This window comes from Oncorhynchus nerka, linkage group LG10 (genome assembly GCF_034236695.1).
Source record: "Oncorhynchus nerka isolate Pitt River linkage group LG10, Oner_Uvic_2.0, whole genome shotgun sequence".
Classification (NCBI taxonomy): Eukaryota; Metazoa; Chordata; class Actinopteri; order Salmoniformes; family Salmonidae; genus Oncorhynchus; species Oncorhynchus nerka.
Genome location: NC_088405.1, coordinates 96,347,837 through 96,375,498, shown reverse-complemented (window position 1 = coordinate 96,375,498; position 27,662 = coordinate 96,347,837).

Genomic DNA, 27,662 nt, shown 5'->3' with positions numbered 1-27,662 from the left:
AATATAATAGAGACAGTAGATCTAGCTGGTCTGTCATATTATAATAGAGACAGTAGATCTAGCTGGTCTGTCATATTATAATAGAGACAGTAGATCTAGCTGGTCTGTCATAATATAATAGAGACAGTAGATCTAGCTGGTCTGTCATAATATAAAAGAGACAGTAGATCTAGCTGGTCTGTCATAATATAATAGAGACAGTAGATCTAGCTGGTCTGTCATAATATAATAGAGACAGTAGATCTAGCTGGTCTGTCATAATATAATAGAGACAGTAGATCTAGCTGGTCTGTCATATTATAATAGAGACAGTAGATCTAGCTGGTCTGTCATATTATAATAGAGACAGTAGATCTAGCTGGTCTGTCATAATATAATAGAGACAGTAGATCTAGCTGGTCTGTCAAATTATAATAGAGACAGTAGATCTAGCTGGTCTGTCATAATATAATAGAGACAGTAGATCTAGCTGGTCTGTCATAATATAATAGAGACAGTAGATCTAGCTGGTCTTATCATAATATAATAGAGACAGTAGATCTAGCTGGTCTGTCATAATATAATAGAGACAGTAGATCTAGCTGGTCAGTCATAATATAAAAGAGACAGTAGATTTAGCTGGTCTGTCATAATATAATAGAGACAGTAGATCTAGCTGGTCTGTCATAATATAATAGAGACAGTAGATCTAGCTGGTCTGTCATATTATAATAGAGACAGTAGATCTAGCTGGTCTGTCATAATATAATAGAGACAGTAGATCTAGCTGGTCTGTCATAATATAATAGAGACAGTAGATCTAGCTGGTCTGTCATAATATAATAGAGACAGTAGATCTAGCTGGTCTGTCATAATATAATAGAGACAGTAGATCTAGCTGGTCTGTCATAATATAATAGAGACAGTAGATCTAGCTGGTCTGTCATAATATAATAGAGACAGTAGATCTAGCTGGTCTGTCATAATATAATAGAGACAGTAGATCTAGCTGGTCTGTCATATTATAATAGAGACAGTAGATCTAGCTGGTCTGTCATATTATAATAGAGACAGTAGATCTAGCTGGTCTGTCATAATATAATAGAGACAGTAGATCTAGCTGGTCTGTCATAATATAATAGAGACAGTAGATCTAGCTGGTCTGTCATAATATAATAGAGACAGTAGATCTAGCTGGTCTGTCATAATATAATAGAGACAGTAGATCTAGCTGGTCTGTCATAATATAATAGAGACAGTAGATCTAGCTGGTCTGTCATATTATAATAGAGACAGTAGATCTAGCTGGTCTGTCATATTATAATAGAGACAGTAGATCTAGCTGGTCTGTCATAATATAATAGAGACAGTAGATCTAGCTGGTCTGTCATAATATAAAAGAGACAGTAGATCTAGCTGGTCTGTCATAATATAATAGAGACAGCAGATCTAGCTGGTCTTATCATAATATAATAGAGACAGTAGATCTAGCTGGTCTGTCATAGTATAATAGAGACAGTAGATCTAACTGGTCTGTCATATTATAATAGAGACAGTAGATCTAGCTGGTCTGTCATAATATAATAGAGACAGTAGATCTAGCTGGTCTGTCATAATATAATAGAGACAGTAGATCTAGCTGGTCTGTCAAATTATAATAGAGACAGTAGATCTAGCTGGTCTGTCATAATATAATAGAGACAGTAGATCTAGCTGGTCTGTCATAATATAATAGAGACAGTAGATCTAGCTGGTCTGTCATATTATAATAGAGACAGTAGATCTAGCTGGTCTGTCATAATATAATAGAGACAGTAGATCTAGCTGGTCTGTCATAATATAATAGAGACAGTAGATCTAGCTGGTCTGTCATAATATAATAGAGACAGTAGATCTAGCTGGTCTGTCATAATATAATAGAGACAGTAGATCTAGCTGGTCTGTCATAATATAATAGAGACAGTAGATCTAGCTGGTCTGTCATATTATAATAGAGACAGTAGATCTAGCTGGTCTGTCATATTATAATAGAGACAGTAGATCTAGCTGGTCTGTCATAATATAATAGAGACAGTAGATCTAGCTGGTCTGTCATAATTATAATAGAGACAGTAGATCTAGCTGGTCTGTCATAATATAATAGAGACAGTAGATCTAGCTGGTCTGTCATAATACAATAGAGACATAGAGACAGTAGATCTAGCTGGTCTGTCATATTATAATAGAGACAGTAGATCTAGCTGGTCTGTCATATTATAATAGAGACAGTAGATCTAGCTGGTCTGTCATAATATAATAGAGACAGTAGATCTAGCTGGTCTGTCATAATATAATAGAGACATAGAGACAGTAGATCTAGCTGGTCTGTCATAATATAATAGAGACAGTAGATCTAGCTGGTCTGTCATATTATAATAGAGACAGTAGATCTAGCTGGTCTGTCATAATATAATAGAGACAGTAGATCTAGCTGGTCTGTCATATTATAATAGAGACAGTAGATCTAGCTGGTCTGTCATATTATAATAGAGACAGTAGATCTAGCTGGTCTGTCATAATATAATAGAGACATAGAGACAGTAGATCTAGCTGGTCTGTCATATTATAATAGAGACAGTAGATCTAGCTGGTCTGTCATAATATAATAGAGACAGTAGATCTAGCTGGTCTGTCATAATATAATAGAGACAGTAGATCTAGCTGGTCTGTCATATTATAATAGAGACAGTAGATCTAGCTGGTCTGTCATAATATAATAGAGACAGTAGATCTAGCTGGTCTGTCATAATATAATAGAGACAGTAGATCTAGCTGGTCTGTCATAATATAATAGAGACAGTAGATCTAGCTGGTCTGTCATATTATAATAGAGACAGTAGATCTAGCTGGTCTGTCATAATATAATAGAGACAGTAGATCTAGCTGGTCTGTCATAATATAATAGAGACAGTAGATCTAGCTGGTCTGTCATAATATAATAGAGACAGTAGATCTAGCTGGTCTGTCATAATATAATAGAGACAGTAGATCTAGCTGGTCTGTCATAATATAATAGAGACAGTAGATCTAGCTGGTCTGTCATAATATAATAGAGACAGTAGATCTAGCTGGTCTGTCATAATATAATAGAGACAGTAGATCTAGCTGGTCTGTCATATTATAATAGAGACAGTAGATCTAGCTGGTCTGTCATAATACAATAGAGACAGTAGATCTAGCTGGTCTGTCATAATATAAAGAGACAGTAGATCTAGCTGGTCTATCATAAAATAATAGAGACAGTAGATCTAGCTGGTCTGTCGTAATACAATAGAGACAGTAGATCTAGCTGGTCTGTCATATTATAATAGAGACAGTAGATCTACCTGGTCTGTCATAATTATTATAGAGACAGTAGATCTACCTGGTCTGTCATAATATTATAGAGACAGTAGATCTAGCAGGTCTGTCATAATATAATAGAGACAGTAGATCTAGCTGGTCTGTCCAATTATAATAAAGACAGTCAATCTAGCTGGTCTATCATAATATAATAGAGACAGTAGATCTAGCTGGTCTGTCATAATATAATAGAGACAGTAGATCTAGCTGGTCTGTCATAATATAATAGAGACAGTAGATCTAGCTGGTCTGTCATAATATAATAGAGACAGTAGATCTAGCTGGTCTGTCATAATATAATAGAGACAGTAGATCTAGCTGGTCTGTCATAATATAATAGAGACAGTAGATCTAGCTGGTCTGTCATAATATAATAGAGACAGTAGATCTAGCTGGTCTGTCATAATATAATAGAGACAGTAGATCTGTATCTGGTCTGGTCTGTCATATTATAATAGAGACAGTAGATCTAGCTGGTCTGTCATAATATAATAGAGACAGTAGATCTAGCTGGTCTGTCATAATATAATAGAGACAGTAGATCTAGCTGGTCTGTCATAATATAATAGAGACATAGAGACAGTAGATCTAGCTGGTCTGTCATAATATAATAGAGACAGTAGATCTAGCTGGTCTGTCATATTATAATAGAGACAGTAGATCTAGCTGGTCTGTCATAATATAATAGAGACAGTAGATCTAGCTGGTCTGTCATATTATAATAGAGACAGTAGATCTAGCTGGTCTGTCATATTATAATAGAGACAGTAGATCTAGCTGGTCTGTCATAATCAAATAGAGACATAGAGAGACAGTAGATCTAGCTGGTCTGTCATATTATAATAGAGACAGTAGATCTAGCTGGTCTGTCATATTATAATAGAGACAGTAGATCTAGCTGGTCTGTCATAATATAATAGAGACAGTAGATCTAGCTGGTCTGTCATATTATAATAGAGACAGTAGATCTAGCTGGTCTGTCATAATATAATAGAGACAGTAGATCTAGCTGGTCTGTCATAATATAATAGAGACAGTAGATCTAGCTGGTCTGTCATAATATAATAGAGACAGTAGATCTAGCTGGTCTGTCATAATATAATAGAGACAGTAGATCTAGCTGGTCTGTCATAATATAATAGAGACAGTAGATCTAGCTGGTCTGTCATAATATAATAGAGACAGTAGATCTAGCTGGTCTGTCATATATATAATAGAGACAGTAGATCTAGCTGGTCTGTCATATTATAATAGAGACAGTAGATCTAGCTGGTCTGTCATAATACAATAGAGACAGTAGATATAGCTGGTCTGTCATAATATAATAGAGACAGTAGATCTAGCTGGTCTGTCATAATATAATAGAGACAGTAGATCTAGCTGGTCTGTCATAATATAATAGAGACATAGAGACAGTAGATCTAGCTGGTCTGTCATATTATAATAGAGACAGTAGATCTAGCTGGTCTGTCATAATATAATAGAGACAGTAGATCTAGCTGGTCTGTCATAATATAATAGAGACAGTAGATCTAGCTGGTCTGTCATAATATAATAGAGACAGTAGATCTAGCTGGTCTGTCATAATATAATAGAGACAGTAGATCTAGCTGGTCTGTCATAATATAATAGAGACAGTAGATCTAGCTGGTCTGTCATAATATAATAGAGACAGTAGATCTAGCTGGTCTGTCATAATATAATAGAGACAGTAGATCTAGCTGGTCTGTCATATTATAATAGAGACAGTAGATCTAGCTGGTCTGTCATAATATAATAGAGACAGTAGATCTAGCTGGTCTGTGTCATAATATAAAAGAGACAGTAGATCTAGCTGGTCTGTCATAATATAATAGAGACAGTAGATCTAGCTGGTCTGTCATAATATAATAGAGACAGTAGATCTAGCTGGTCTGTCATAATATAATAGAGACAGTAGATCTAGCTGGTCTGTCATAATTATAATAGAGACAGTAGATCTAGCTGGTCTGTCATAATATAATAGAGACAGTAGATCTAGCTGGTCTGTCATAATATAATAGAGACAGTAGATCTAGCTGGTCTGTCATAATATAATAGAGACAGTAGATCTAGCTGGTCTGTCATAATATAATAGAGACAGTAGATCTAGCTGGTCTGTCATAATATAATAGAGACAGTAGATCTAGCTGGTCTGTCATAATATAATAGAGACAGTAGATCTAGCTGGTCTGTCATATTATAATAGAGACAGTAGATCTAGCTGGTCTGTCATAATATAATAGAGACAGTAGATCTAGCTGGTCTGTCATAATATAATAGAGACAGTAGATCTAGCTGGTCTGTCATAATATAATAGAGACAGTAGATCTAGCTGGTCTGTCATAATACAATAGAGACATAGAGACAGTGATCTAGCTGGTCTGTCATATTATAATAGAGACAGTAGATCTAGCTGGTCTGTCATATTATAATAGAGACAGTAGATCTAGCTGGTCTGTCATAATATAATAGAGACAGTAGATCTAGCTGGTCTGTCATAATATAATAGACATAGAGACAGTAGATCTAGCTGGTCTGTCATAATATAATAGAGACAGTAGATCTAGCTGGTCTGTCATAATATAATAGAGACAGTAGATCTAGCTGGTCTGTCATAATATAATAGAGACAGTAGATCTAGCTGGTCTGTCATATATAATAGAGACAGTAGATCTAGCTGGTCTGTCATATTATAATAGAGACAGTAGATCTAGCTGGTCTGTCATAATAAAATAGAGACATAGAGACAGTAAATCTAGCTGGTCTGTCATAATATAATAGAGACAGTAGATCTAGCTGGTCTGTCATATTATAATAGAGACAGTAGATCTAGCTGGTCTGTCATAATATAATAGAGACAGTAGATCTAGCTGGTCTGTCATATTATAATAGAGACAGTAGATCTAGCTGGTCTGTCATAATATAATAGAGACAGTAGATCTAGCTGGTCTGTCATAATATAATAGAGACAGTAGATCTAGCTGGTCTGTCATAATATAATAGAGACAGTAGATCTAGCTGGTCTGTCATAATATAATAGAGACAGTAGATCTAGCTGGTCTGTCATAATATAATAGAGACAGTAGATCTAGCTGGTCTGTCATAATATAATAGAGACAGTAGATCTAGCTGGTCTGTCATAATATAATAGAGACAGTAGATCTAGCTGGTCTGTCATAATATAATAGAGACAGTAGATCTAGCTGGTCTGTCATAATATAATAGAGACAGTAGATCTAGCTGGTCTGTCATAATATAATAGAGACAGTAGATCTAGCTGGTCTGTCATAATATAATAGAGACAGTAGATCTAGCTGGTCTGTCATAATATAATAGAGACATAGAGACAGTAGATCTAGCTGGTCTGTCATATTATAATAGAGACAGTAGATCTAGCTGGTCTGTCATATTATAATAGAGACAGTAGATCTAGCTGGTCTGTCATAATATAATAGAGACAGTAGATCTAGCTGGTCTGTCATAATATAATAGAGACAGTAGATCTAGCTGGTCTGTCATAATATAATAGAGACAGTAGATCTAGCTGGTCTGTCATAATATAATAGAGACAGTAGATCTAGCTGGTCTGTCATAATATAATAGAGACAGTAGATCTAGCTGGTCTGTCATAATATAATAGAGTAATAGAGACAGTAGATCTAGCTGGTCTGTCATAATATAATAGAGACAGTAGATCTAGCTGGTCTGTCATATAATAGAGACAGTAGATCTAGCTGGTCTGTCATAATATAATAGAGACAGTAGATCTAGCTGGTCTGTCATAATCCTATAGAGACAGTAGATCTAGCTGGTCTGTCATAATATAATAGAGACAGTAGATCTAGCTGGTCTGTCATAATATAATAGAGACAGTAGATCTAGCTGGTCTGTCATATTATAATAGAGACAGTAGATCTAGCTGGTCTGTCATATTATAATAGAGACAGTAGATCTAGCTGGTCTGTCATAATATAATAGAGACAGTAGATCTAGCTGGTCTGTCATAATATAATAGACACATTAGATATATCTGGTCTGTCATATTATAATAGAGACAGTAGAGATCTAGCTGGTCTGTCATAATATAATAGAGACAGTAGATCTAGCTGGTCTGTCATAATATAATAGAGACAGTAGATCTAGCTGGTCTGTCATAATATAATAGAGACAGTAGATCTAGCTGGTCTGTCATAATATAATAGAGACAGTAGATCTAGCTGGTCTGTCATCAATATAATAGAGACAGTAGATCTAGCTGGTCTGTCATAATATAATAGAGACAGTAGATCAGTAGATCTAGCTGGTCTGTCATAATATAATAGAGACAGTAGATCTAGCTGGTCTGTCATAATATAATAGAGACAGTAGATCTAGCTGGTCTGTCATAATATAATAGAGACAGTAGATCTAGCTGGTCTGTCATAATATAATAGAGACAGTAGATCTAGCTGGTCTGTCATATTATAATAGAGACAGTAGATCTAGCTGGTCTGTCATAATATAATAGAGACAGTAGATCTAGCTGGTCTGTCATAATATAATAGAGACAGTAGATCTAGCTGGTCTGTCATAATATAATAGAGACAGTAGATCTAGCTGGTCTGTCATAATATAATAGAGACAGTAGATCTAGCTGGTCTGTCATAATATAATAGAGACAGTAGAGACAGTAGTATCTAGCTGGTCTGTCATATTATAATATAGACAGTAGATCTAGCTGGTCTGTCATAATATAATAGAGACAGTAGATCTAGCTGGTCTGTCATAATATAATAGAGACAGTAGATCTAGCTGGTCTGTCATAATATAATAGAGACATAGAGACAGTAGATCTAGCTGGTCTGTCATAATATAATAGAGACAGTAGATCTAGCTGGTCTGTCATAATATAATAGAGACAGTAGATCTAGCTGGTCTGTCATAATATAATAGAGACAGTAGATCTAGCTGGTCTGTCATAATATAATAGAGACAGTAGATCTAGCTGGTCTGTCATAATATAATAGAGACAGTAGATCTAGCTGGTCTGTCATAATATAATAGAGACAGTAGATCTAGCTGGTCTGTCATAATATAATAGAGACAGTAGATCTAGCTGGTCTGTCATAATATAATAGAGACAGTAGATCTAGCTGGTCTGTCATAATATAATAGAGACAGTAGATCTAGCTGGTCTGTCATATTATAATAGAGACAGTAGATCTAGCTGGTCTGTCATAATATAATAGAGACAGTAGATCTAGCTGGTCTGTCATAATATAATAGAGACAGTAGATCTAGCTGGTCTGTCATATAATATAATAGAGACAGTAGATCTAGCTGGTCTGTCATAATATAATAGAGACAGTAGATCTAGCTGGTCTGTCATAATATAATAGAGACAGTAGATCTAGCTGGTCTGTCATAATATAATAGAGACAGTAGATCTAGCTGGTCTGTCATAATATAATAGAGACAGTAGATCTAGCTGGTCTGTCATAATATAATAGAGACAGTAGATCTAGCTGGTCTGTCATAATATAATAGAGACAGTAGATCTAGCTGGTCTGTCATAATATAATAGAGACAGTAGATCTAGCTGGTCTGTCATAATATAATAGAGACAGTAGATCTAGCTGGTCTGTCATAATATAATAGAGACAGTAGATCTAGCTGGTCTGTCATAATATAATAGAGACAGTAGATCTAGCTGGTCTGTCATAATATAATAGAGACAGTAGATCTAGCTGGTCTGTCATAATATAATAGAGACAGTAGATCTAGCTGGTCTGTCATAATATAATAGAGACAGTAGATCTAGCTGGTCTGTCATAATATAATAGAGACAGTGGTCTGTCATATTATAATAGAGACAGTAGATCTAGCTGGTCTGTCATATATAATATAATAGAGACAGTAGATCTAGCTGGTCTGTCATAATATAATAGAGACAGTAGATCTAGCTGGTCTGTCATAATATATAATAGAGACAGTAGATCTAGCTGGTCTGTCATAATATAATAGAGACAGTAGATCTAGCTGGTCTGTCATAATATAATAGAGACAGTAGATCTAGCTGGTCTGTCATAATATAATAGAGACAGTAGATCTAGCTGGTCTGTCATAATATAATAGAGACAGTAGATCTAGCTGGTCTGTCATAATATAATAGAGACAGTAGATCTAGCTGGTCTGTCATAATATAATAGAGACAGTAGATCTAGCTGGTCTGTCATAATATAATAGAGACAGTAGATCTAGCTGGTCTGTCTAGATCATGGTCTGTCAATATAATAGAGACAGTAGATCTAGTAGTCTGTCATAATATAATAGAGACAGTAGATCTCTGGTCTGTCATAATATAATAGAGACAGTAGATCTAGCTGGTCTGTCATAATATAATAGAGACATAGAGACAGTAGATCTAGATCTAGCTGGTCTGTCATATTATAATAGAGACAGTAGATCTAGCTGGTCTGTCATAATATAATAGAGACAGTAGATCTAGCTAGTCTGGTCTATCATAATATAATAGAGACAGTAGATCTAGCTGGTCTGTCATAATATAATAGAGACAGTAGATCTAGCTGGTCTGTCATAATATAATAGACACATTAGATCTAGCTGGTCTGTCATATAATAGAGACAGTAGATCTAGCTGGTCTGTCATAATATAATAGAGACAGTAGATCTAGCTGGTCTGTCATAATATAGAGACAGTAGATCTAGCTGGTCTGTCATAATATAATAGTATAAATCTAGCTGGTCTGTCATAATATAATAGAGACAGTAGATCTAGCTGGTCTGTCATAATATAATAGAGACAGTAGATCTAGCTGGTCTGTCATAATATAATAGAGACAGTAGATCTAGCTGGTCTGTCATAATATAATAGAGACAGTAGATCTAGCTGGTCTGTCATAATATAATAGAGACATAGATCTAGTTGGTCTATCATATTACAATAGAGACAGTAGATCTAGCTGGTCTGTCATAATATAATAGAGACAGTAGATCTAACTGGTCTGTCATATTATAATAGAGACAGTAGATCTAGCTGGTCTGTCATAATATAATAGAGACAGTAGATCTAGCTGGTCTGTCATAATATAATAGAGACAGTAGATCTAGCTGGTCTGTCATAATATAATAGAGACAGTAGATCTAGCTGGTCTGTCATAATATAATAGAGACAGTAGATCTAGCTGGTCTGTCATAATATAATAGAGACAGTAGATCTAGCTGGTCTGTCATAATATAATAGAGACAGTAGATCTAGCTGGTCTGTCATAATATAATAGAGACAGTAGATCTAGCTGGTCTGTCATAATATAATAGAGACAGTAGATCTAGCTGGTCTGTCATAATATAATAGAGACAGTAGATCTAGCTGGTCTGTCATAATATAATAGAGACAGTAGATCTAGCTGGTCTGTCATAATATAATAGAGACAGTAGATCTAGCTGGTCTGTCATAATATAATAGAGACAGTAGATCTAGCTAGCTGGTCTGTCATAATATAATAGAGACAGTAGATCTAGCTGGTCTGTCATAATATAATAGAGACAGTAGATCTAGCTGGTCTGTCATAATATAATAGAGACAGTAGATCTAGCTGGTCTGTCATAATATAATAGAGACAGTAGATCTAGCTGGTCTGTCATAATATAATATAATAGAGACAGTAGATCTAGCTGGTCTGTCATAATATAATAGAGACAGTAGATCTAGCTGGTCTGTCATAATATAATAGAGACAGTAGATCTAGCTGGTCTCTATCATAATATAATAGAGACAGTAGATCTAGCTGGTCTGTCATAATATAATAGAGACAGTAGATCTAGCTGGTCTGTCATAATATAATAGAGACAGTAGATCTAGCTGGTCTGTCATAATATAATAGAGACAGTAGATCTAGCTGGTCTGTCATAATATAATAGAGACAGTAGATCTAGCTGGTCTGTCATAATATAATAGAGACAGTAGATCTAGCTGGTCTGTCATAATATAATAGAGACAGTAGATCTAGCTGGTCTGTCATAATATAATAGAGACAGTAGATCTAGCTGGTCTGTCATAATATAATAGAGACAGTAGATCTAGCTGGTCTGTCATAATATAATAGAGACAGTAGATCTAGCTGGTCTGTCATAATATAATAGAGACAGTAGATCTAGCTGGTCTGTCATAATATAATAGAGACAGTAGATCTAGCTGGTCTGTCATAATATAATAGAGACAGTAGATCTAGCTGGTCTGTCATAATATAATAGAGACAGTAGATCTAGCTGGTCTGTCATAATATAATAGAGACAGTAGATCTAGCTGGTCTGTCATAATATAATAGAGACAGTAGATCTAGCTGGTCTGTCATAATATAATAGAGACAGTAGATCTAGCTGGTCTGTCATAATATAATAGAGACAGTAGATCTAGCTGGTCTGTCATAATATAATAGAGACAGTAGATCTAGCTGGTCTGTCATAATATAATAGAGACAGTAGATCTAGCTGGTCTGTCATAATATAATAGAGACAGTAGATCTAGCTGGTCTGTCATAATATAATAGAGACAGTAGATCTAGCTGGTCTGTCATAATATAATAGAGACAGTAGATCTAGCTGGTCTGTCATAATATAATAGAGACAGTAGATCTAGCTGGTCTGTCATAATATAATAGAGACAGTAGATCTAGCTGGTCTGTCATATATAATAGAGACATAGATCTAGCTGGTCTGTCATAATATAATAGAGACAGTAGATCTAGCTGGTCTGTCATAATATAATAGAGACAGTAGATCTAGCTGATCTGTCATAATATCATAGAGACAGTAGATCTAGCTGGTCGATCATAATATAATAGAGATAGAGACAGTAGATCTAGCTGGTCTGTCATAATATAATAGAGACAGTAGATCTAGCTGGTCTGTCATAATATAATAGAGACAGTAGATCTAGCTGGTCTGTCATAATATAATAGAGACAGTAGATCTAGCTGGTCTGTCATAATATAATAGAGACATAGAGACAGTAGATCTAGCTGGTCTGTCATAATATAATAGAGACAGTAGATCTAGCTGGTCTGTCATAATATAATAGAGACAGTAGATCTAGCTGGTCTGTCATAATATAATAGAGACAGTAGATCTAGCTGGTCTGTCATAATATAATAGAGACAGTAGATCTAGCTGGTCTGTCATAATATAATAGAGACAGTAGATCTAGCTGGTCTGTCATAATAATATAATAGAGACAGTAGATCTAGCTGGTCTGTCATAATATAATAGAGACAGTAGATCTAGCTGGTCTGTCATAATATAATAGAGACAGTAGATCTAGCTGGTCTGTCATAATATAATAGAGACAGTAGATCTAGCTGGTCTGTCATAATATAATAGAGACAGTAGATCTAGCTGGTCTGTCATATTATATTAGAGACAGTAGATCTAGCTGGTCTGTCATAATATAATAGACACATTAGATATATCTGGTCTGTCATATTATAATAGAGACAGTAGAGATCTAGCTGGTCTGTCATAATATAATAGAGACAGTAGATCTAGCTGGTCTGTCATAATATAATAGAGACAGTAGATCTAGCTGGTCTGTCATAATATAATAGAGACAGTAGATCTAGCTGGTCTGTCATAATATAATAGAGACAGTAGATCTAGCTGGTCTGTCATAATATAATAGAGACAGTCTAGATCTAGATCTAGCTGGTCTGTCATAATATAATAGAGACAGTAGATCTAGCTGGTCTGTCATAATATAATAGAGACAGTAGATCTAGCTGGTCTGTCATAATATAATAGAGACAGTAGATCTAGCTGGTCTGTCATAATATAATAGAGACAGTAGATCTAGCTGGTCTGTCATAATATAATAGAGACAGTAGATCTAGCTGGTCTGTCATAATATAATAGAGACAGTAGATCTAGCTGGTCTGTCATAATATAATAGAGACAGTAGATCTAGCTGGTCTGTCATAATATAATAGAGACAGTAGATCTAGCTGGTCTGTCATATATATAATAGAGACAGTAGATCTAGCTGGTCTGTCATAATATAATAGAGACAGTAGATCTAGCTGGTCTGTCATAATATAATAGAGACAGTAGATCTAGCTGGTCTGTCATAATATAATAGAGACAGTAGATCTAGCTGGTCTGTCATAATATAATAGAGACAGTAGATCTAGCTGGTCTGTCATAATATAATAGAGACAGTAGATCTAGCTGGTCTGTCATAATATAATAGAGACAGTAGATCTAGCTGGTCTGTCATAATATAATAGAGACAGTAGATCTAGCTGGTCTGTCATAATATAATAGAGACAGTAGATCTAGCTGGTCTGTCATAATATAATAGAGACAGTAGATCTAGCTGGTCTGTCATATATAATAGAGACAGTAGATCTAGCTGGTCTGTCTAGCTGGTCAGTAGATCTAGCTGGTCTGTCATAATATAATAGAGACAGTAGATCTAGCTGGTCTGTCATAATATAATAGAGACAGTAGATCTAGCTGGTCTGTCATAATATAATAGAGACAGTAGATCTAGCTGGTCTGTCATAATATAATAGAGACAGTAGATCTAGCTGGTCTGTCATAATATAATAGAGACAGTAGATCTAGCTGGTCTGTCATAATATAATAGAGACAGTAGATCTAGCTGGTCTGTCATATATAATAAGACAGTAGACAGTAGATCTAGCTGGTCTGTCATAATATAATAGAGACAGTAGATCTAGCTGGTCTGTATAATATAATAGAGACAGTAGATCTAGCTGGTCTGTCATAATATAATAGAGACAGTAGATCTAGCTGGTCTGTCATATATAATAGAGACAGTAGATCTAGCTGGTCTGTCATAATATAATAGAGACAGTAGATCTAGCTGGTCTGTCATAATATAATAGAGACAGCTGGTCTAGATCTAGCTGGTCTGTCATAATATAATAGAGACAGTAGATCTAGCTGGTCTGTCATAATATAATAGAGACATAGAGACAGTAGATCTAGCTGGTCTGTCATAATATAATAGAGACAGTAGATCTAGCTGGTCTGTCATAATATAATAGAGACAGTAGATCTAGCTGGTCTGTCATAATATAATAGAGACAGTAGATCTAGCTGGTCTGTCATAATATAATAGAGACAGTAGATCTAGCTGGTCTGTCATAATATAATAGAGAGACAGTAGATCTAGCTGGTCTGTCATAGATATAATAGAGACAGTAGATCTAGCTGGTCTGTCATAATATAATAGAGACAGTAGATCTAGCTGGTCTGTCATAATATAATAGAGACAGTAGATCTAGCTGGTCTGTCATAATATAATAGAGACAGTAGATCTAGCTGGTCTGTCATAATATAATAGAGACAGTAGATCTAGCTGGTCTGTCATAATATAATAGAGACAGTAGATCTAGCTGGTCTGTCATAATATAATAGAGACAGTAGATCTAGCTGGTCTGTCATAATATAATAGAGACAGTAGATCTAGCTGGTCTGTCATAATATAATAGAGACAGTAGATCTAGCTGGTCTGTCATAATATATATAGAGACAGTAGATCTAGCTGGTCTGTCATAATATAATAGAGTAGACAGCTAGATATAATAGAGACAGCTGGTCTATCATAATATAATAGAGACAGTAGATCTAGCTGGTCTGTCATAATATAATAGAGACAGTAGATCTAGCTGGTCTGTCATAATATAATAGAGACAGTAGATCTAGCTGGTCTGTCATAATATAATAGAGACAGTAGATCTAGCTGGTCTGTCATAATATAATAGAGACAGTAGATCTAGCTGGTCTGTCATAATATAATAGAGACAGTAGATCTAGCTGGTCTGTCATAATATAATAGAGACAGTAGATCTAGCTGGTCTGTCATAATATAATAGAGACAGTAGATCTAGCTGGTCTGTCATAATATAATAGAGACAGTAGATCTAGCTGGTCTGTCATAATATAATAGAGACAGTAGATCTAGCTGGTCTGTCATAATATAATAGAGACAGTAGATCTAGCTGGTCTGTCATAATATAAGATAGATCTAGCTGGTCTGTCATAGAGACAGTAGATCTAGCTGGTCTGTCATAATATAATAGAGAGACAGTAGATCTAGCTGGTCTGTCATAATATAATAGAGACAGTAGATCTAGCTGGTCTGTCATAATATAATAGAGACAGTAGATCTAGCTGGTCTGTCATAATATAATAGAGACAGTAGATCTAGCTGGTCTGTCATAATATAATAGAGACAGTAGATCTAGCTGGTCTGTCATAATATAATAGAGACAGTAGATCTAGCTGGTCTGTCATAATATAATAGAGACAGTAGATCTAGCTGGTCTGTCATAATATAATAGAGACAGTAGATCTAGCTGGTCTGTCATAATATAATAGAGACAGTAGATCTAGCTGGTCTGTCATAATATAATAGAGACAGTAGATCTAGCTGGTCTGTCATAATATAATAGAGACAGTAGATCTAGCTGGTCTGTCATAATATAATAGAGACAGTAGATCTAGCTGGTCTGTCATATTATAATAGAGACAGTAGATCTAGCTGGTCTGTCATAATATAATAGAGACAGTAGATCTAGCTGGTCTGTCATAATATAATAGAGACAGTAGATCTAGCTGGTCTGTAATAGAGACAGTATAATATAATAGAGACAGTAGATCTAGCTGGTCTGTCATATATAATAGAGACAGTAGATCTAGCTGGTCTGTCATATTATAATAGAGACAGTAGATCTAGCTGGTCTGTCATAATATAATAGAGACAGTAGATCTAGCTGGTCTGTCATAATATAATAGAGACAGTAGATCTAGCTGGTCTGTCATAATATAATAGAGTAATAGAGACAGTAGATCTAGCTGGTCTGTCATAATATAATAGAGACAGTAGATCTAGCTGGTCTGTCATATAATAGAGACAGTAGATCTAGCTGGTCTGTCATAATATAATAGAGACAGTAGATCTAGCTGGTCTGTCATAATATAATAGAGACAGTAGATCTAGCTGGTCTGTCATAATATAATAGAGACAGTAGATCTAGCTGGTCTGTCATAATATACAGTAGATCTAGCTGGTCTGAGACAGTAGATCTAGCTGGTCTGTCATAATATAATAGAGACAGTAGATCTAGCTGGTCTGTCATAATATAATAGAGACAGTAGATCTAGCTGGTCTGTCATAATATAATAGAGACAGTAGATCTAGCTGGTCTGTCATAATATAATAGAGACAGTAGATCTAGCTGGTCTGTCATATATAATAGAGACAGTAGATCTAGCTGGTCTGTCATAATATAATAGAGACAGTAGATCTAGCTGGTCTGTCATAATATAATAGAGACAGTAGATCTAGCTGGTCTGTCATAATATAATAGAGACAGTAGATCTAGCTGGTCTGTCATAATATAATAGAGACAGTAGATCTAGCTGGTCTGTCATATAATATAATAGAGACAGTAGATCTAGCTGGTCTGTCATAATATAATAGAGACAGTAGATCTAGCTGGTCTGTCATAATATAATAGAGACAGTAGATCTAGCTGGTCTGTCATAATATAATAGAGACAGTAGATCTAGCTGGTCTGTCATAATATAATAGAGACAGTAGATCTAGCTGGTCTGTCATAATATAATAGAGACAGTAGATCTAGCTGGTCTGTCATAATATAATAGAGACAGTAGATCTAGCTGGTCTGTCATAATATAATAGAGACAGTAGATCTAGCTGGTCTGTCATAATATAATAGAGACAGTAGATCTAGCTGGTCTGTCATAATATAATATAATAGAGACAGTAGATCTAGCTGGTCTGTCATAATATAATAGAGACAGTAGATCTAGCTGGTCTGTCATAATATAATAGAGACAGTAGATCTAGCTGGTCTGTCATAATATAATAGAGACATAGAGACAGTAGATCTAGCTGGTCTGTCATAATATAATAGAGACAGTAGATCTAGCTGGTCTGTCATAATATAATAGAGACAGTAGATCTAGCTGGTCTGTCATAATATAATAGAGACAGTAGATCTAGCTGGTCTGTCATAATATAATAGAGACAGTAGATCTAGCTGGTCTGTCATAATATAATAGAGACAGTAGATCTAGCTGGTCTGTCATAATATAATAGAGACAGTAGATCTAGCTGGTCTGTCATAATATAATAGAGACAGTAGATAGACTAGCTGGTCTGTCATAATATAATAGAGACAGTAGATCTAGCTGGTCTGTCATAATATAATAGAGACAGTAGATCTAGCTGGTCTGTCATAATATAATAGAGACAGTAGATCTAGCTGGTCTGTCATAATATAATAGAGACAGTAGATCTAGCTGGTCTGTCATAATATAATAGAGACAGTAGATCTAGCTGGTCTGTCATAATATAATAGAGACAGTAGATCTAGCTGGTCTGTCATAATATAATAGAGACAGTAGATCTAGCTGGTCTGTCATAATATAATAGAGACAGTAGATCTAGCTGGTCTGTCATAATATAATAGAGACAGTAGATCTAGCTGGTCTGTCATAATATAATAGAGACAGTAGATCTAGCTGGTCTGTCATAATATAATAGAGACAGTAGATCTAGCTGGTCTGTCATAATATAATAGAGACAGTAGATCTAGCTGGTCTGTCATATATATAATAGAGACAGTAGATCTAGCTGGTCTGTCATAAATAATAGAGACAGTAGATCTAGCTGGTCTGTCATAATATAATAGAGACAGTAGATCTAGCTGGTCTGTCATAATATAATAGAGACAGTAGATCTAGCTGGTCTGTCATAATATAATAGAGACAGTAGATCTAGCTGGTCTGTCATAATATAATAGAGACAGTAGATCTAGCTGGTCTGTCATAATATAATAGAGACAGTAGATCTAGCTGGTCTGTCATAATATAATAGAGACAGTAGATCTAGCTGGTCTGTCATAATATAATAGAGACAGTAGATCTAGCTGGTCTGTCATAATATAATAGAGACAGTAGATCTAGCTGGTCTGTCATAATATAATAGAGACAGTAGATCTAGCTGGTCTGTCATAATATAATAGAGACAGTAGATCTAGCTGGTCTGTCATAATATAATAGAGACAGTAGAATAGAGACAGTAGATCTAGCTGGTCTGTCATAATATAATAGAGACAGTAGATCTAGCTGGTCTGTCATAATATATAATAGAGACAGTAGATCTAGCTGGTCTGTCATAATATAATAGAGACAGTAGATCTAGCTGGTCTGTCATAATATAATAGAGACAGTAGATCTAGCTGGTCTGTCATAATATAATAGACAGTAGATCTAGCTGGTCTGTCATAATATAATAGAGACAGTAGATCTAGCTGGTCTGTCATAATATAATAGAGACAGTAGATCTAGCTGGTCTGTCATAATATAATAGAGACAGTAGATCTAGCTGGTCTGTCATAATATAATAGAGACAGTAGATCTAGCTGGTCTGTCATCATAATATAATAGAGACAGTAGTAGATCTAGCTGGTCTGTCATAATAATATAATAGAGACAGTAGATCTAGCTGGTCTGTCATAATATAATAGAGACAGTAGATCTAGCTGGTCTGTCATAATATAATAGAGACAGTAGATCTAGCTGGTCTGTCATAATATAATATAATAGAGACAGTAGATCTAGCTGGTCTGTCATAATATAATAGAGACAGTAGATCTAGCTGGTCTGTCATAATATAATAGAGACAGTAGATCTAGCTGGTCTGTCATAATATAATAGAGACAGTAGATCTAGCTGGTCTGTCATAATATAATAGTAGAGGTCAGTAGATCTAGCTGGCTGGTCTGTCATAATATAATAGAGACAGTAGACAGTAGAGCTGGTCTGTCATAATATAATAGAGACAGTAGATCTAGCTGGTCTGTCATAATATAATAGAGACAGTAGATCTAGCTGGTCTGTCATAATATAATAGAGACAGTAGATCTAGCTGGTCTGTCATAATATAATAGAGACAGTAGATCTAGCTGGTCTGTCATAATATAATAGAGACAGTAGATCTAGCTGGTCTGTCATAATATAATAGAGACAGTAGATCTAGCTGGTCTGTCATAATATAATAGAGACAGTAGATCTAGCTGGTCTGTCATAATATAATAGAGACAGTAGATCTAGCTGGTCTGTCATAATATAATAGAGACAGTAGATCTAGCTGGTCTGTCATAATATATAATAGACAGTAGATCTAGCTGGTCTGTCATAATATAATAGAGACAGTAGATCTAGCTGGTCTGTCATAATATAATAGAGACAGTAGATCTAGCTGGTCTGTCATAATATAATAGAGACAGTAGATCTAGCTGGTCTGTCATCATAATATAATAGAGACAGTAGATCTAGCTGGTCTGTCATAATATAATAGAGACAGTAGATCTAGCTGGTCTGTCATAATATAATAGAGACAGTAGATCTAGCTGGTCTGTCATAATATAATAGAGACAGTAGATCTAGCTGGTCTGTCATAATATAATAGAGACAGTAGATCTAGCTGGTCTGTCATAATATAATAGAGACAGTAGATCTAGCTGGTCTGTCATAATATAATAGAGACAGTAGATCTAGCTGGTCTGTCATAATATAATAGAGACAGTAGATCTAGCTGGTCTGTCATAATATAATAGAGACAGTAGATCTAGCTGGTCTGTCATAATATAATAGACATAGAGACAGTAGATCTAGCTGGTCTGTCATAATATAATAGAGACAGTAGATCTAGCTGGTCTGTCATAATATAATAGAGACAGTAGATCTAGCTGGTCTGTCATAATATAATAGAGACAGTAGATCTAGCTGGTCTGTCATAATATAATAGAGACAGTAGATCTAGCTGGTCTGTCATAATATAATAGAGACAGTAGATCTAGCTGGTCTGTCATAATATAATAGAGACAGTGTATCTACCTGGTCTGTCATAATATAACAGAGACAGTAGATCTAGCTGGTCTGTCATAACATAATAGAGACAGTAGATCTAGCTGGTCTGTCATTATATAATAGAGACAGTAGATCTAGCTGGTCTGTCATATTATAATGGAGACAGTAGATCTAGCTGGTCTGTCATAACATAATAGAGATAGTAGATCTAGCTGGTCTGTCATAACATAATAGAGATAGTAGATCTAGCTGGTCTGTCATAATATAATAGAGACAGTAGATCTAGCTGGTCTGTCATAATATAATAGAGACAGTAGATCTAGCTGGTCTGTCATAATATAATAGAGACAGTAGATCTAGCTGGTCTGTCATAATATAATAGAGACAGTAGATCTAGCTGGTCTGTCATAATATAATAGAGACAGTAGATCTAGCTGGTCTGTCATAATATAATAGAGACAGTAGATCTAGCTGGTCTGTCATAATATAATAGAGACAGTAGATCTAGCTGGTCTGTCATAATATAATAGAGACAGTAGATCTAGCTGGTCTGTCATAATATAATAGAGACAGTAGATCTAGCTGGTCTGTCATAATATAATAGAGACAGTAGATCTAGCTGGTCTGTCATAATATAATAGAGACAGTAGATCTACCTGGTCTGTCATAATATAATAGAGACATAGAGACAGTAGATTTAGCTGGTCTGTCATATTATAATAGAGACAGTAGATCTAGCTGGTCTGTCATAATATAATAGAGACAGTAGATCTAGCTGGTCTGTCATATATAATAGAGACAGTAGATCTAGCTGGTCTGTCATAATATAATAGAGACAGTAGATCTAGCTGGTCTGTCATAATATAATAGAGACAGTAGATCTAGCTGGTCTGTCATAATATAATAGAGACAGTAGATCTAGCTGGTCTGTCATAATATAATAGAGACAGTAGATCTAGCTGGTCTGTCATAATATAATAGAGACAGTAGATCTAGCTGGTCTGTCATAATATAATAGAGACAGTAGATCTAGCTGGTCTGTCATAATATAATAGAGACAGTAGATCTAGCTGGTCTGTCATAATATAATAGAGACAGTAGATCTAGCTGGTCTGTCATAATATAATAGAGACAGTAGATCTAGCTGGTCTGTCATAATATAATAGAGACAGTAGATCTAGCTGGTCTGTAATAATATAATAGAGACAGTAGATCTAGCTGGTCTGTCATATTATAATAGAGACAGTAGATCTAGCTGGTCTGTCATAATATAATAGAGACAGTAGATCTAGCTGGTCTGTCATAATATAATAGAGACAGTAGATCTAGCTGGTCTGTCATAATATAATAGAGACAGTAGATCTAGCTGGTCTGTCATAATATAATAGAGACAGTAGATCTAGCTGGTCTGTCATAATATAATAGAGACAGTAGATCTAGCTGGTCTGTCATAATATAATAGAGACAGTAGATCTAGCTGGTCTGTCATATATAATATAGACAGTAGATCTAGCTGGTCTGTCATAATATAATAGAGACAGTAGCTCTAGCTGCTCTGTCATATTATAATAGAGACAGTATATCTAGCTGGTCTTTCATCATATTATAATAGAGACAGTAGATCTAGCTGGTCTGTCATAATATAATTGAGACAGTAGATCTAGCTGGTCTGTCATATTATAACAGAGACAGTAGATCTAGCTGGTCTGTCATAATATAATAGAGACAGTAGATCTAGCTGGTCTGTCATAATAGAGACAGTAGATCTAGCTGGTCTGTCTGTCATAATATAATAGAGACAGTAGATCTAGTCTGGTCTGTCATAATATAATAGAGACAGTAGATCTAGCTGGTCTGTCATAATATAATAGAGACAGTAGATCTAGCTGGTCTGTCATAATATAATAGAGACAGTAGATCTAGCTGGTCTGTCATAATATAATAGAGACAGTAGATCTAGCTGGTCTGTCATAATATAATAGAGACAGTAGATCTAGCTGGTCTGTCATAATATAATAGAGACAGTAGATCTAGCTGGTCTGTCATAATATAATAGAGACAGTAGATCTAGCTGGTCTGTCATAATATAATAGAGACAGTAGATCTAGCTGGTCTGTCATAATAATATAATAGAGACAGTAGATCTAGCTGGTCTGTCATAATATAATAGAGACAGTAGATCTAGCTGGTCTGTCATAATATAATAGAGACAGTAGATCTAGCTGGTCTGTCATAATATAATAGAGACAGTAGATCTAGCTGGTCTGTCATAATATAAATAGAGACAGTAGATCTAGCTGGTCTGTCATAATATAATAGAGACAGTAGATCTAGCTGGTCTGTCATAATATAATAGAGACAGTAGATCTAGCTGGTCTGTCATAATATAATAGAGACAGTAGATCTAGCTGGTCTGTCATAATATAATAGAGACAGTAGATCTAGCTGGTCTGTCATAATATAATAGAGACAGTAGATCTAGCTGGTCTGTCATAATATAATAGAGACAGTAGATCTAGCTGGTCTGTCATAATATAATAGAGACAGTAGATCTAGCTGGTCTGTCATAATATAATAGAGACAGTAGATCTAGCTGGTCTGTCATAATATAATAGAGACAGTAGATCTAGCTGGTCTGTCATATATAATAGAGACAGTAGATCTAGCTGGTCTCATCATATATAATAGAGACAGTAGATCTAGCTGGTCTGTCATAATATAATAGAGACAGTAGATCTAGCTGGTCTGTCATAATATAATAGAGACAGTAGATCTAGCTTCTGTCATAATATAATAGAGACAGTAGATCTAGCTGGTCTGTCATAATATAATAGAGACAGTAGATCTAGCTGGTCTGTCATAATATAATAGAGACAGTAGATCTAGCTGGTCTGTCATAATATAATAGAGACAGTAGATCTAGCTGGTCTGTCATAATATAATAGAGACAGTAGATCTAGCTGGTCTGTCATATATAATAGAGACAGTAGATCTAGCTGGTCTGTCATATATATAATAGAGACAGTAGATCTAGCTGGTCTGTCATAATATAATAATAGAGACAGTAGATCTAGCTGGTCTGTCATAATATAATAGAGACAGTAGATCTAGCTGGTCTGTCATAATATAATAGAGACAGTAGATCTAGCTGGTCTGTCATAATATAATAGAGACAGTAGATCTAGCTGGTCTGTCATAATATAATAGAGACAGTAGATCTAGCTGGTCTGTCATAATATAATAGAGACAGTAGATCTAGCTGGTCTGTCATAATATAATAGAGACAGTAGATCTAGCTGGTCTGTCATAATATAATAGAGACAGTAGATCTAGCTGGTCTGTCATAATATAATAGAGACAGTAGATCTAGCTGGTCTGTCATAATATAATAGAGACAGTAGATCTAGCTGGTCTGTCATATATATAATAGAGACAGTAGATCTAGCTGGTCTGTCATAATATAATAGACAGTAGATCTAGCTGGTCTGTCATAATATAATAGAGACAGTAGATCTAGCTGGTCTGTCATAATATAATAGAGACAGTAGATCTAGCTGGTCTGTCATAATATAATAGAGACAGTAGATCTAGCTGGTCTGTCATAATATAATAGAGACAGTAGATCTAGCTGGTCTGTCATAATATAATAGAGACAGTAGATCTAGCTGGTCTGTCATAATATAATAGAGACAGTAGATCTAGCTGGTCTGTCATAATTTAATAGACAGTAGATCTAGCTTGTCTGTCATAATATAAGATAGACACCAGATCTAGCTTTTCTGTCATATATAATAGAGACAGTAGATCTAACTGGTCTGTCATATTATAATAGAGACAGTAGATCTAGCTGGTCTGTAATAATATAATAGAGACAGTAGATCTAGCTGGTCAGTCATAATATAAAAGAGACAGTAGATCTAGCTGGTCTGTCATAATATAATAGAGACAGTAGATCTAGCTGGTCTGTCATAATATAATAGAGACAGTAGATCTAGCTGGTCTGTCATAATATAATAGAGACAGTAGATCTAGCTGGTCTGTCATAATATAATAGAGACAGTAGATCTAGCTGGTCTGTCATAATATAATAGAGACAGTAGATCTAGCTGGTCTGTCATAATATAATAGAGACAGTAGATCTAGCTGGTCTGTCATAATATAATAGAGACAGTAGATCTAGCTGGTCTGTCATAATGCAATAGAGACAGTAGATCTAGCTGGTCTGTCATAATATAATAGAGACAGTAGATCTAGCTGGTCTGTCATATTATAATAGAGACAGTAGATCTAGCTGGTCTGTCATAATATAATAGAGACAGTAGATCTAGCTGGTCTGTCATAATATAATAGAGACAGTAGATCTAGCTGGTCTGTCATAATATAATAGAGACAGTAGATCTAGCTGGTCTGTCATAATATAATAGAGACAGTAGATCTAGCTGGTCTGTCATAATATAATAGAGACAGTAGATCTAGCTGGTCTGTCATAATATAATAGAGACAGTAGATCTAGCTGGTCTGTCATAATATAATAGAGACAGTAGATCTAGCTGGTCTGTCATAATATAATAGAGACAGTAGATCTAGCTGGTCTGTCATAATATAATAGAGACAGTAGATCTAGCTGGTCTGTCATAATATAATAGAGACAGTAGATCTAGCTGGTCTGTCATAATATAATAGAGACAGTAGATCTAGCTGGTCTGTCATAATATAATAGAGACAGTAGATCTAGCTGGTCTGTGTCATATTATAATAGAGACAGTAGATCTAGCTGGTCTGTCATATATAATAGAGACAGTAGATCTAGCTGGTCTGTCATAATATAATAGAGACAGTAGATCTAGCTGGTCTGTCATAATATAATAGAGACAGTAGATCTAGCTGGTCTGTCATAATATAATAGAGACAGTAGATCTAGCTGGTCTGTCATAATATAATAGAGACAGTAGATCTAGCTGGTCTGTCATAATATAATAGAGACAGTAGATCTAGCTGGTCTGTCATAATATAATAGAGACAGTAGATCTAGCTGGTCTGTCATAATATAATAGAGACAGTAGATCTAGCTGGTCTGTCATAATATAATAGAGACAGTAGATCTAGCTGGTCTGTCATAATATAATAGAGACAGTAGATCTAGCTGGTCTGTCATAATATTATAATAGAGACAGTAGATCTAGCTGGTCTGTCATAATATAATAGAGACAGTAGATCTAGCTGGTCTGTCATAATATAATAGAGACAGTAGATCTAGCTGGTCTGTCATAATATAATAGAGACAGTAGATCTAGCTGGTCTGTCATAATATAATAGAGACAGTAGATCTAGCTGGTCTGTCATAATATAATAGAGACAGTAGATCTAGCTGGTCTGTCATAATATAATAGAGACAGTAGATCTAGCTGGTCTGTCATAATATAATAGAGACAGTAGATCTAGCTGGTCTGTCATAATATAATAGAGACAGTAGATCTAGCTGGTCTGTCATAATATAATAGAGACAGTAGATCTAGCTGGTCTGTCATATATATAATAGAGACAGTAGATCTAGCTGGTCTGTCATAATATAATAGAGACAGTAGATCTAGCTGGTCTGTCATAATATAATAGAGACAGTAGATCTAGCTGGTCTGTCATAATATAATAGAGACAGTAGATCTAGCTGGTCTGTCATAATATAATAGAGACAGTAGATCTAGCTGGTCTGTCATAATATAATAGAGACAGTAGATCTAGCTGGTCTGTCATAATATAATAGAGACAGTAGATCTAGCTGGTCTGTCATAATAATATAATAGAGACAGTAGATCTAGCTGGTCTGTCATAATATAATAGAGACAGTAGATCTAGCTGGTCTGTCATAATATAATAGAGACAGTAGATCTAGCTGGTCTGTCATAATATAATAGAGACAGTAGATCTAGCTGGTCTGTCATAATATAATAGAGACAGTAGATCTAGCTGGTCTGTCATAATATAATAGAGACAGTAGATCTAGCTGGTCTGTCATAATATAATAGAGACAGTAGATCTAGCTGGTCTGTCATAATATAATAGAGACAGTAGATCTAGCTGGTCTGTCATAATATAATAGAGACAGTAGATCTAGCTGGTCTGTCATAATATAATAGAGACAGTAGATCTAGCTGGTCTGTCATAATATAATAGAGACAGTAGATCTAGCTGGTCTGTCAATATAATAGAGACAGTAGATCTAGCTGGTCTGTCATAATATAATAGAGACAGTAGATCTAGCTGGTCTGTCATAATATAATAGAGACAGTAGATCTAGCTGGTCTGTCATAATATAATAGAGACAGTAGATCTAGCTGGTCTGTCATAATATAATAGAGACAGTAGATCTAGCTGGTCTGTCATAATATAATAGAGACAGTAGATCTAGCTGGTCTGTCATAATATAATAGAGACAGTAGATCTAGCTGGTCTGTCATAATATAATAGAGACAGTAGATCTAGCTGGTCTGTCATAATATAATAGAGACAGTAGATCTAGCTGGTCTGTCATAATATAATAGAGACAGTAGATCTAGCTGGTCTGTCATAATATAATAGAGACAGTAGATCTAGCTGGTCTGTCATAATATAATAGAGACAGTAGATCTAGCTGGTCTGTCATAATATAATAGAGACAGTAGATCTAGCTGGTCTGTCATAATATAATAGAGACAGTAGATCTAGCTGGTCTGTCATAATATAATAGAGACAGTAGATCTAGCTGGTCTGTCATAATATAATAGAGACAGTAGATCTAGCTGGTCTGTCATAATATAATAGAGACAGTAGATCTAGCTGGTCTGTCATAATATAATAGAGACAGTAGATCTAGCTGGTCTCATCATAATATAATAGAGACAGTAGATCTAGCTGGTCTGTCATAATATAATAGAGACAGTAGATCTAGCTGGTCTGTCATAATATAATAGAGACAGTAGATCTAGCTGGTCTGTCATAATATAATAGAGACAGTAGATCTAGCTGGTCTGTCATAATATAATAGAGACAGTAGATCTAGCTGGTCTGTCATAATATAATAGAGAATAGAGACAGTAGATCTAGCTGGTCTGTCATAATATAATAGAGACAGTAGATCTAGCTGGTCTGTCATAATATAATAGAGACAGTAGATCTAGCTGGTCTGTCATAATATAATAGAGACAGTAGATCTAGCTGGTCTGTCATAATATAATAGAGACAGTAGATCTAGCTGGTCTGTCATAATATAATAGAGACAGTAGATCTAGCTGGTCTGTCATAATATAATAGAGACAGTAGATCTAGCTGGTCTGTCATAATATAATAGAGACAGTAGATCTAGCTGGTCTGTCATAATATAA